Source organism: Triticum dicoccoides, chromosome 2B (genome assembly GCF_002162155.2).
Source record: "Triticum dicoccoides isolate Atlit2015 ecotype Zavitan chromosome 2B, WEW_v2.0, whole genome shotgun sequence".
Classification (NCBI taxonomy): domain Eukaryota; kingdom Viridiplantae; phylum Streptophyta; class Magnoliopsida; order Poales; family Poaceae; genus Triticum; species Triticum dicoccoides.
In genome coordinates, this window is record NC_041383.1 from 82,679,925 (window position 1) to 82,689,240 (window position 9,316).

Below are 9,316 nucleotides of genomic sequence, written 5' to 3' on the forward strand. Positions count from 1 at the left end.
ACGATTCGAATAAAGGCCTGGCTGTGGTGTGATGTCATACTACGAAATATGTCAGCAGATTAGATTTGTGGAAATATTATTCTCTCTACGGGGGTATGTGGAATTTGTTTTGCAGAGCCGGACACAATCCTCGTGTTCAAAATCTTCTATGAAGTATTCGGAGGAGGAACCCGTCTTGCAATGCCGAAGACAATCTGCGCGCCGGACTCATCGTCATTGAAGCCTGGTTCAGGGGCTACTGAGGGAGTCCTGGATTAGGGGGTATCCGGCCAGCCGGACTATATCCTTTGGCCTGACTGTTGGACTATGAAGATAAAAGATTGAAGACTTCGTCCCGTGTCCGGATGGGACTCTCCTTGGCGTGGAAGGCAAGCTTGGCGATACGGATATGAAGATCTCCTCCCATTGTAACCAACTCTGTGTAACCCTAGCCCCCTCTAGTGTCTATATAAAGCGGAGGGTTTAGTCCGTAGGACCAACAACAATCATACCATAGGCTAGCTTCTAGGGTTTAGCCTCTTCGATCTCGTGGTAGATCAACTCTTGTAATACTCATATCATCAAGATCAATCAAGCAGGAGTATGGTTTTACCTCCATCGAGAGGGCCCGAACCTGGGTAAAAACATCATGTCCCTTGTCTCCTGTTACCATCCGCCTAGACGCACAGTTCGGGACTCCCTACCCGAGATCCGCCGGTTTTGACACCGACACCGATGTATACGCATTAGGCATGTTTCTCCTGGAGGTCACATGTGTACGTTGGCCAATCTTCACCAGCAAGCAAAAAAAAAAATCAGGTATTACTTGTAGAGTGGGTGCTTGAGTTCCACCGGAATGGCTCAATCCTCGACATGGCAGATCCACGACTCCGAGGGGAATTCAATAGGGGGAGGTAACCATCGTGCTCAAACTAGGTTTGATATGCACACACTCATTGCCTAATGTGCGGCCTATTATGCGGAAGGTCATGCACTACCTCGACCATGGTCAGTCGCCACCTGATTTATCTCCGGCCTACATAAGCTACATGGACCTATGCAAAACGAAGGGTTGAATTCAAACAACATGAATACGCCAGAGTTTGAGCCCAAAATGAGCGTTGTCGCTATATCCTCAACAGCAATTTTGCAAGACGGAAGATGAAGCATGGAATCATGGGGACTCTTCTTATCAGATGTTGACCTCCTTTCATCAAAATTATTAGCCCAGTCAACAACAATATCTCTCCCAATTCTTAAATATCGAAGGGTTTTGGTTACCTCATCCAAATGGCTAAATTCAGTAAATCCAGGATCATGCATATATATACTTAGCACACTAAAAAGATATGCAATCAAGAATTCTGACAATAAAGTTATCTCTGAAGGTGTGCCCCATCTAGAGGAGGTTGTTTGCTTTTCTTTGACATCGCTTAGGCATAGCTTGGGTCTTATACGATTTTGCTATTTGTGGGCTTGTGTGTGTGTGTGTGTGTGTGTGTGTGTGTGTGTGTGTGTGTGTGCGTGTGTGTGTGCATTGATGATCAATGTGTGCGTCCTATCTATGCAGAGGCCGGGTGTGTACTTAGTGTGTTTGTATGCACTTAATGCTTCATTTGGAGTCAATAAAATCCATCGTTTGTCCAAAAAGAGAAGGTTGCGTTGGATTGTACTATCAATATGTAAAAAAATAATGTTGTCACTGCATGTTCCTCCGACGCAGTTGCTATTAGTCGATATGAGATTGCATTATCTTAAATTAGAATACTTGATCAAAAATCATTATGATAGATGGTGCAGCTAATAACAATTAGCAACCCATTGCAAGCGGTCAGAAAACACAATAATGAAAAGATTCAGGCAAGTAGTCAGTTGAAAAGATCCAGGCCAGGATTTTCATGCTCATATCATCCATGGAGATGCAGCATGCAAAGATATCATTTTTTTCCTTCATAAGGAGCGTGAAGATACTTTTTTTTAGTAAAGAGCATGAACAGACGAAATATTACACCATTAAAAAAAGACAAAATATTAGAGTCATCAAGAAACATTCAGAACAAAATCTTTTCCAGAATTTAGAAGTGAAGCGTGTTTTTGCAAGCTATGTTAGCTTGCAAAAACGTCTTATATTATGGAACGGAGGGAGTACTTATAACGGGATTGCTGGACTATGCCTCATGCCTCATTGCTAAGCCCTAAATATTTTGCTCCTGGAGACCTAACACGGTACATTTCGATTATTCTTTCTTTTTGGCAGGTACATTTTGATTATTCTAACAGAATTGTGACAATTTTGCAGAGGGTTGATGGCAGTCGTTAGGAAAAATCAGGCTGCACGCGTTTCCGACTAGAGCGAAACAAAAATGATTTATCATGTGCACGCGTTACACGCAGCTTGACCAAACAGCCACTGATCTAGTATCTTGCATGTACCTCAAGACTGAAGAACGACGACTTGAGACTTGTGTGCGGACAGCAGGGCAGAGAGCACATCTTCAAGAACCCATCAATATGCATTCCCATTTCAGCCGATAGGACTACCAGAATTCTCATCACCACAGCTCAAAAAAGTTGTCCTGACCAAGCTACCGTCCAGCGCTCATGCACCCCAGGTACCTTAGCCAAGGATACGAGAGCCATGCTTCTCAAGCCTTACCACTTGGTCGCTCGGCTCGTCCTGATCCTCATGGCTGCCGTTCGCTGCTGCCTCGTGGCCGCCGGCAGCAGCGGCGGCAGTGATGATGGCCGGCAGTTCGCTCTCAACGGCTTCGCGGGCGTGAACCTGACGCTCGGTGGCGCGAGCACGGTCATGCCAAACGGCCTCCTCATGCTGACCAACGGTGCCACAAGAAAGATGAAGGGCCATTGCTTCCACTCGTCCCTGCTGCTGTTCGGCTCCGGGTCGAACGGCACCGACCCTGTGTGGTCCTTCTCGACCACCTTCGTCTTAGCCATCTTCGGCCACGGCCAGCATGCCGACCTTAGCGTCCGTGACCTGGCCTTTTTCATCTCTTCATCCTGGGAGGTGCTCTCCACTGTGTTGTCAGGCCAACCCTTGGGCCTCAACAATGGCAACCAGAGCGCCAACATCTTCGCCGTGGAGTTCGACACGCTCTATCACTATAAAAAAATACACTTCCGTGATGATACGTGTTTGTCACAGTAGGTCGCGTTTTCTGTCATGCATGTACATACATGATAAATTTATGACAGAATCAAGATAGTCATACATGTGATGTCGTAAAAGTATTCCATGACATTACCAAAATTATCATTACGGAAGTGTCCACTTCCATGACGATAAATCGCGCGTCACAGAAGTGCTTTCGTCAAGAGTGACCGACACGTGGCATCCAACGTAACTGAACGCCGTTCAGCTATCGGGTCGGGTTTTGGATCCGATAACCCGTTAACAGCCCCGACCAATGGGGATTTTCCACGTGTAAAATCATCATTGGCTGGAGAAAACACGTGTCGGCTCATCGTTGGGACAGATGTCAACCACTCATTGGACGGAAGACGCCTATGATACGTCGACATGTGGCACGGCCCAACAGAGGCCCATTCCTGTGAAAAGGCCGGCCCGTTTGACTTGGTTAAAAGCTGGCGGGCCGGCCCATGAAAAGCATGTTAACGACATGTTCGAATATAGCCCATTTACAGCCCGCTAACCCAAGGCCCGTTACGCCTTATCCGGATTAGGCCCAATAGCGTCATCCGGGCCATCCAATATGATTTCATCCCATTTTCACTTCTGGCCCATGTATGGCCCATGACGTCTTTTGGCCCATATGAGGCCCTATGTAACTCTTGCCCTACTAACGGCCCGTGGTGAAACTGGCCCGTAATGAACAGTGTATCACTTTACACCCATTAACGGCCCGTGGTGAAACTGGCCCGTAATGAACAGTGTATCACTTTATACCCATTAACGGACCGTTATTCCGTTGGGCCGTTTCCAGCCCATGTTATCTTTCGACCTTCTCAGAGCCCATTAGCATTCGTTTACTTACGGTCCGTTACTGTCATTTTCTGTTTGTGGGCCAAATTCAGCCCGTGCTTACAGTCGGCCCGTTTGTGGTCCGTTAATACGTTGGGCCGATTTCATAGCGTCATCAAATACGGCATATTAACGATGGCCCGTTATGGTCGGCCCATGAACGGACGATTCCAACTCTAGCCCGTTTACGGCCATAATGCGGTCTGTTTGGCCCATGTTTGGCCAATCGATTATACGGCCCGCAGAAGGCCCATTGTTTCTACGGCCCGCAGAAGGCCCATTGTTTCTACGGCCCGTATAAGGCCCACTGTTTCTACGGCCAGTAGGAGGCCCAGTGTCACTAAAGTAAATATTAGCCCATGGTTATTGTGGCCTAATTTTTAAAAATAGGTTATTGCAGCCACTAGCTAACCGCGGAAAAAGAACTACAATGACTACAAGCAAACAAATAAACAAGACCACAAGGAAATAAATAAGCAAGCAACTAACGCTAGGCTATCACGGCTATTACACATATTACATCCACTGGGCATCAAAGTTCGCCACCAGTGCAAATATAGGGAACAAAGCAGCATATCATATACACTGGTTGTCAAAGTTGGCACCAACACAAATAAATACCGCGGCAAAACAAATCCAGAACTGAAACCACTTCAGAAGATCTCAATAAACAATATCCTAGGTACCCATAATGCTGGCAAGATGCTTAGCAAGCTTATTAACTTTCTCTTGTTTGGCGCTTAAATCCTCCAGCGCTTGTTGTTGCACCAGAAAATATGCATCTGAATTCTGCAGGGATTTCCTCAGTCCTTCAGCTTCCTGTCGTAGCACATCTGATCGATGTCTTTCAACTTGAAGTTGAGACTCAAGAAGACGAACTGATTCATGCAGCGAGTTTGAAGAGCTTGTGCCAGCAGTAGTGGCCAGTAATTCGAACACTACATCAAGACAGGACTTTTGGGTTCCCTCACTGTTGTGAAGATAGTTTTTATCAGCTTTCTTGGAGACCAACAGGGATGTCTCACTATCTTGAACCTTATCTGCATTACTTCCTTTACCATTGGATAACGCGGTACGTTTCTCCAATATTTTGTCCGCATTCTAAAAGAGTAACAAGCAGACACATCACATGTTTACCATGTTGTATATGAAACTCATTTTGGTAAATGAGTTCAGTAGTAAAGTGGACAGGATAACAGCATGAAACAAACATATATCTATGTACCATGGTCACTTTATGGTCTATATCATTCTAGTTTTTGTTGCCAAATCAAGATAGAGACATAGTTCAAATAATATTTGTTCAAGACAAAGCAGAATAGACAGAATATAAGTGTGGGTAACTATAGAGCAATAACAACACTTGTAATGTGCATGACATGAGAACATAACTGTTTATTCAATTGAAACTGAAATCAACATAGAGCAGGTTACAACAGCAAACCAGTTAAGGAAACAGGTTTAAAACATACTTGTTGCACCATTGGAGTTTCAATTCCATCCTTCAAATTTGAAAATAGTTGGTATGAGTAAATACAGTCATGCAAGAGCAAAGGAGTATGAACCATAGCTACAGAACCTGACCTGAGAACAAATCTTCTTCTCCTTTAAGCGTTGAGTTGGGATTCGGAGTGGTGGTCCTCGTGCTTTGGGCACTGCAGTTCCCTTACTAACTGCTCGTGTTTGGGTGCTCTGTGGTGGAGACGGTGCTGTGTCAATTGGAACTGCGTTACTATCTGTCGGGGTTGGGGTTAGAAGGGGTGTAGTTGGTTCTCTGTCCAACTGGGTAGGGGTACAATCTGCGAGAGTCTGGGCTATGTGTGGTGGATCTGGTCCTTGGGCAAGTACAACCGTGGTTTTATCTGCATCAACTGGTAGCACTATCTTTTCTGAAGACCGTGTTGTTACTCCCTTAGATACTGCCATCATGCTCTCCAATTCAAATGGCTGATAAACAAGAAAAGTAACTGAAAGTATAGACATTGTATGATAGACAGGTGCAATGGATAGTGGGGAATAAAAGAGGGCATGAAATAATTCATATTTATGTTGTCTAACCAAACAGGATAGCATGACATAATTTCACATATATGATGGCTAACTAAACAGGATAGCATGACACAATTTCACATTATGATGGCTAACTAAAAAAAGATGGAAAGACATAGTTTAAAATATGAGACTAAGTAAACAGGATGACATGACATAACTATATAATGTGTTTATTAAATAGGTTGGCATGCCATAATTCACATACATTCACGGATAGAATGCCATAATTCAAAATATGATGACTGTAAACACTAAATAGGATGAGATGATATAACTATATGATGTCTTTATTAAATGGGTTACCATGCCATAATTCAGATAGATGATGTGTATGTACTATGTAAACATGATGACATGATATAATTCAAATATATGATTTATATAGTAAGCAAGTAAGCAGATGGCAATCCATATATGATGTAAAAACTAAGCAATGCAAGACAACATGCATGACATGGGTAATATAACCCTGCCAAGTTTGAGCATAGACCTCAGGGGGAAAATAGGACTGGTCATCAGTCTCTGAATCCTCCTCTGAGGAGCTCTCTGTAACCAGCAAGATGTCTGCTTCAGAAGGTAGCATTGTCTGCTCTGAATACCTTGTTTTCACTCCAGATACTTCCATCACCGCTTTAAATGGTTGATGCACAGGAAGAGTAGTTGAATATACAAACGTTGTCGACAAATGGAACACGTAATACAAAAAATGATAGCATGGTATAATTCACATACATGATGATTGTCTAAACAGCATGGCATTGCATAATTCACATATATAATGCCTTTGCAACAAGATAGCATTGTATAATTCACATATATATGTCTTGCAACAAGATGGCAATGCATAATTCACATATATGGTAATTAGACATTGAACAGGTGGCATTCACACAAAGCATGTCTAAACTAATCAAATGACATAGCAATGCGAGACACCATACGCACGATATGAGCAACATAACCCTGCCAAGTTAGAGCATACACCTCGGGGGGGGGGATAGGACTGGTCATCTGTCTCTAAATCCTCCTCTGAGGAGCTATCCATAACCAGCGAGATATGCGCTTCGTCAGATAGCATAGTCTGCTCTGAAGACCTTGTTTTCACTCCAGAATTTGCCATCACCGTGTCAAATGGCTGATGCACACGAAGAGCAGTTGAATGTAATAACATTGTTGACAAATGTAATATGTAACGAAAAAAAGGATGGCCTAATATAATTTACATATAAGATGACTGGCTAAGCAGGATGGCATTGCAAAATTCACATATATGATGCCTGGCTAAACAAGATGGCGTTGCATAATTCACATAAACGATGAATAAACTAAACAGATGGCATTCGCACAAAGGATGTCTAAACTAAGCACATGACATATTTGTTGTATAAAGTAAGCAATGCAAGACACCATATGCATGATATAACCAACATCAGCATGCCAAGTTAGAGCGAAGACCTCAGGGGGTAAATAGGAGTTGTCTTCTCCTTCTAAAACCCCCTCAGAATAGATATCTTCCTCTCGATTACAATCCGAAATGCGTGGAGGGGGGCTGCCTTTGCGCCTACCATGGAGCGACGTCTGCATGAAATTTTATTGCCATGCAGGCCTCGTCTCTTTTGCTCTACATGTTCAGTTCCATTGTTTACAATAACTGTCATGCATCGGAATAAAACATAGTGAGATTATGTAAGGAGTGCATGCAGAAATCCAGAGTGATGGTAGCAACCTGTGGATAGATCCAAAACCAATAATAGCAGGTAGATAATGGCTTCAGTTAAAAAATACAGATAATGGCTTCTTTACTGTTTGTTTCCCACCCAACATGAAACTCATAGTAGACACCAGAGGTTAACCAGATAGTAGATAGATACTATTGATAGCGGCCCCGATTGTACCCCACAACCATTTAAAAACTCAAGTTTGACCATCTGTTTGGAGCTGACTCAGAGTCAATCGGTTAACAGGACGATAAAGTAGCATGTAATATTAAGCGATGCATAACGTAAGCAGACACGAAAGAGTGCGACCTCTCTTGCGGACCCGTGTAGTCCTCGAGGTCATCTGCTCGGTTGATGATGGTAGTGCAGTTTTCATGGCTGCCAGCGGCAGGAAAGAAGATCTGAGGCGGCGAAAGATATTCTGGAGGCCGGATCCCTGCTGTGCTGGACCCTTCTGTCGTTGGAGCAGCTGAGCTGGGGTGGACGACGGCGCAGCAGGAGCGGGACAAACCACGCAAGGTTTTCTTTGACAACTATCTGTAAGAGAAGTGAGTCTGTAAGGGCTCGTTTGAATTGGAGGATTCCAACAATGCAGGGATAGGAAATAGACAGGAATAGGATAGGAATGCACATGCAAAATAGAGAATTTAAAAACACAGGATTTCTGCCAATCTGGGTGTTTGATTCACAACAATTGGAAGACACAGGATGCAAAGAAGCATGGTGAGATTAAGTCAAACCACAAGAAAATGTACGGTTATAATGCTATTATGCTACTATCTCTTAGTCTTGTGCTTCATGAATAGGAATTTGAAAAGGAGGACAAGTGAAAATTAAAATTCCTACATTTTTTCTTTCAAGGAGACACTAAAGGAACAAATCTGTGTGCTCAGTGAACAATATATATAACATGTAGAGTAAAAAAGAGATGCAACAAGTGTACAACCTTTTTGGCGAAGCCATGTCGATCTCAGCGTGATTGGGTTGGCCGGTGAGGATGCTCCGGCTGACTTGGCTGTCGGAGGAGGGGAAGCAGATCTTAGGCGTCTAGAGATGGAGCCCGAGGTACTGCTTTGCTTTTATTGAGGGTTTCGTCGTTAGAGCAGCTCTGGTGAGTTGTATGACGCCGAGGCTGAAGCAGGACAAGAGAGACAACGAACAACGTACATTAACCTGAGTGGAATTCTAATAGCATCTCCAATACATGACGTAAAATACATAACCACAAAGTGCTAGATGTAAAATACATCAGCCGCTCATCTCTGAACTTAACTGTCGAAACTGAATTTAACTGTTGAAACTGAACTTAACTGTCGAAACTGAATTTTGCTGTCGAAACTGAATTTTGCTGTCGAAACTGAACGCACTAGCAAGGTGAGGCTACACGTCGCTCGACTGACTTTTTCATCTCTGGTCAGTCGATTTTGCAGTCGTTGGATACGAAATCAAGGGCATGCGGTTCATCTTCAACCTCCACCCCCCTGAGCCGGCCCAACAGCAGTCCCCCACCGCCCACGGCCGGCGGTGCGCCGCCCCGCCTGCCCCGAAAACACTCCCCACCGCCGGT

At 44.0% G+C, this 9,316-nt stretch overlaps 1 pseudogene; it reads left to right on the forward strand.

Annotated features, from left to right (window-relative positions):
• The first annotated feature begins 2,617 nt into the window (after window positions 1–2,617).
• The window catches only part of LOC119360524, a 25,422-nt pseudogene continuing 18,723 nt past the window's right edge, over window positions 2,618–9,316 (forward strand).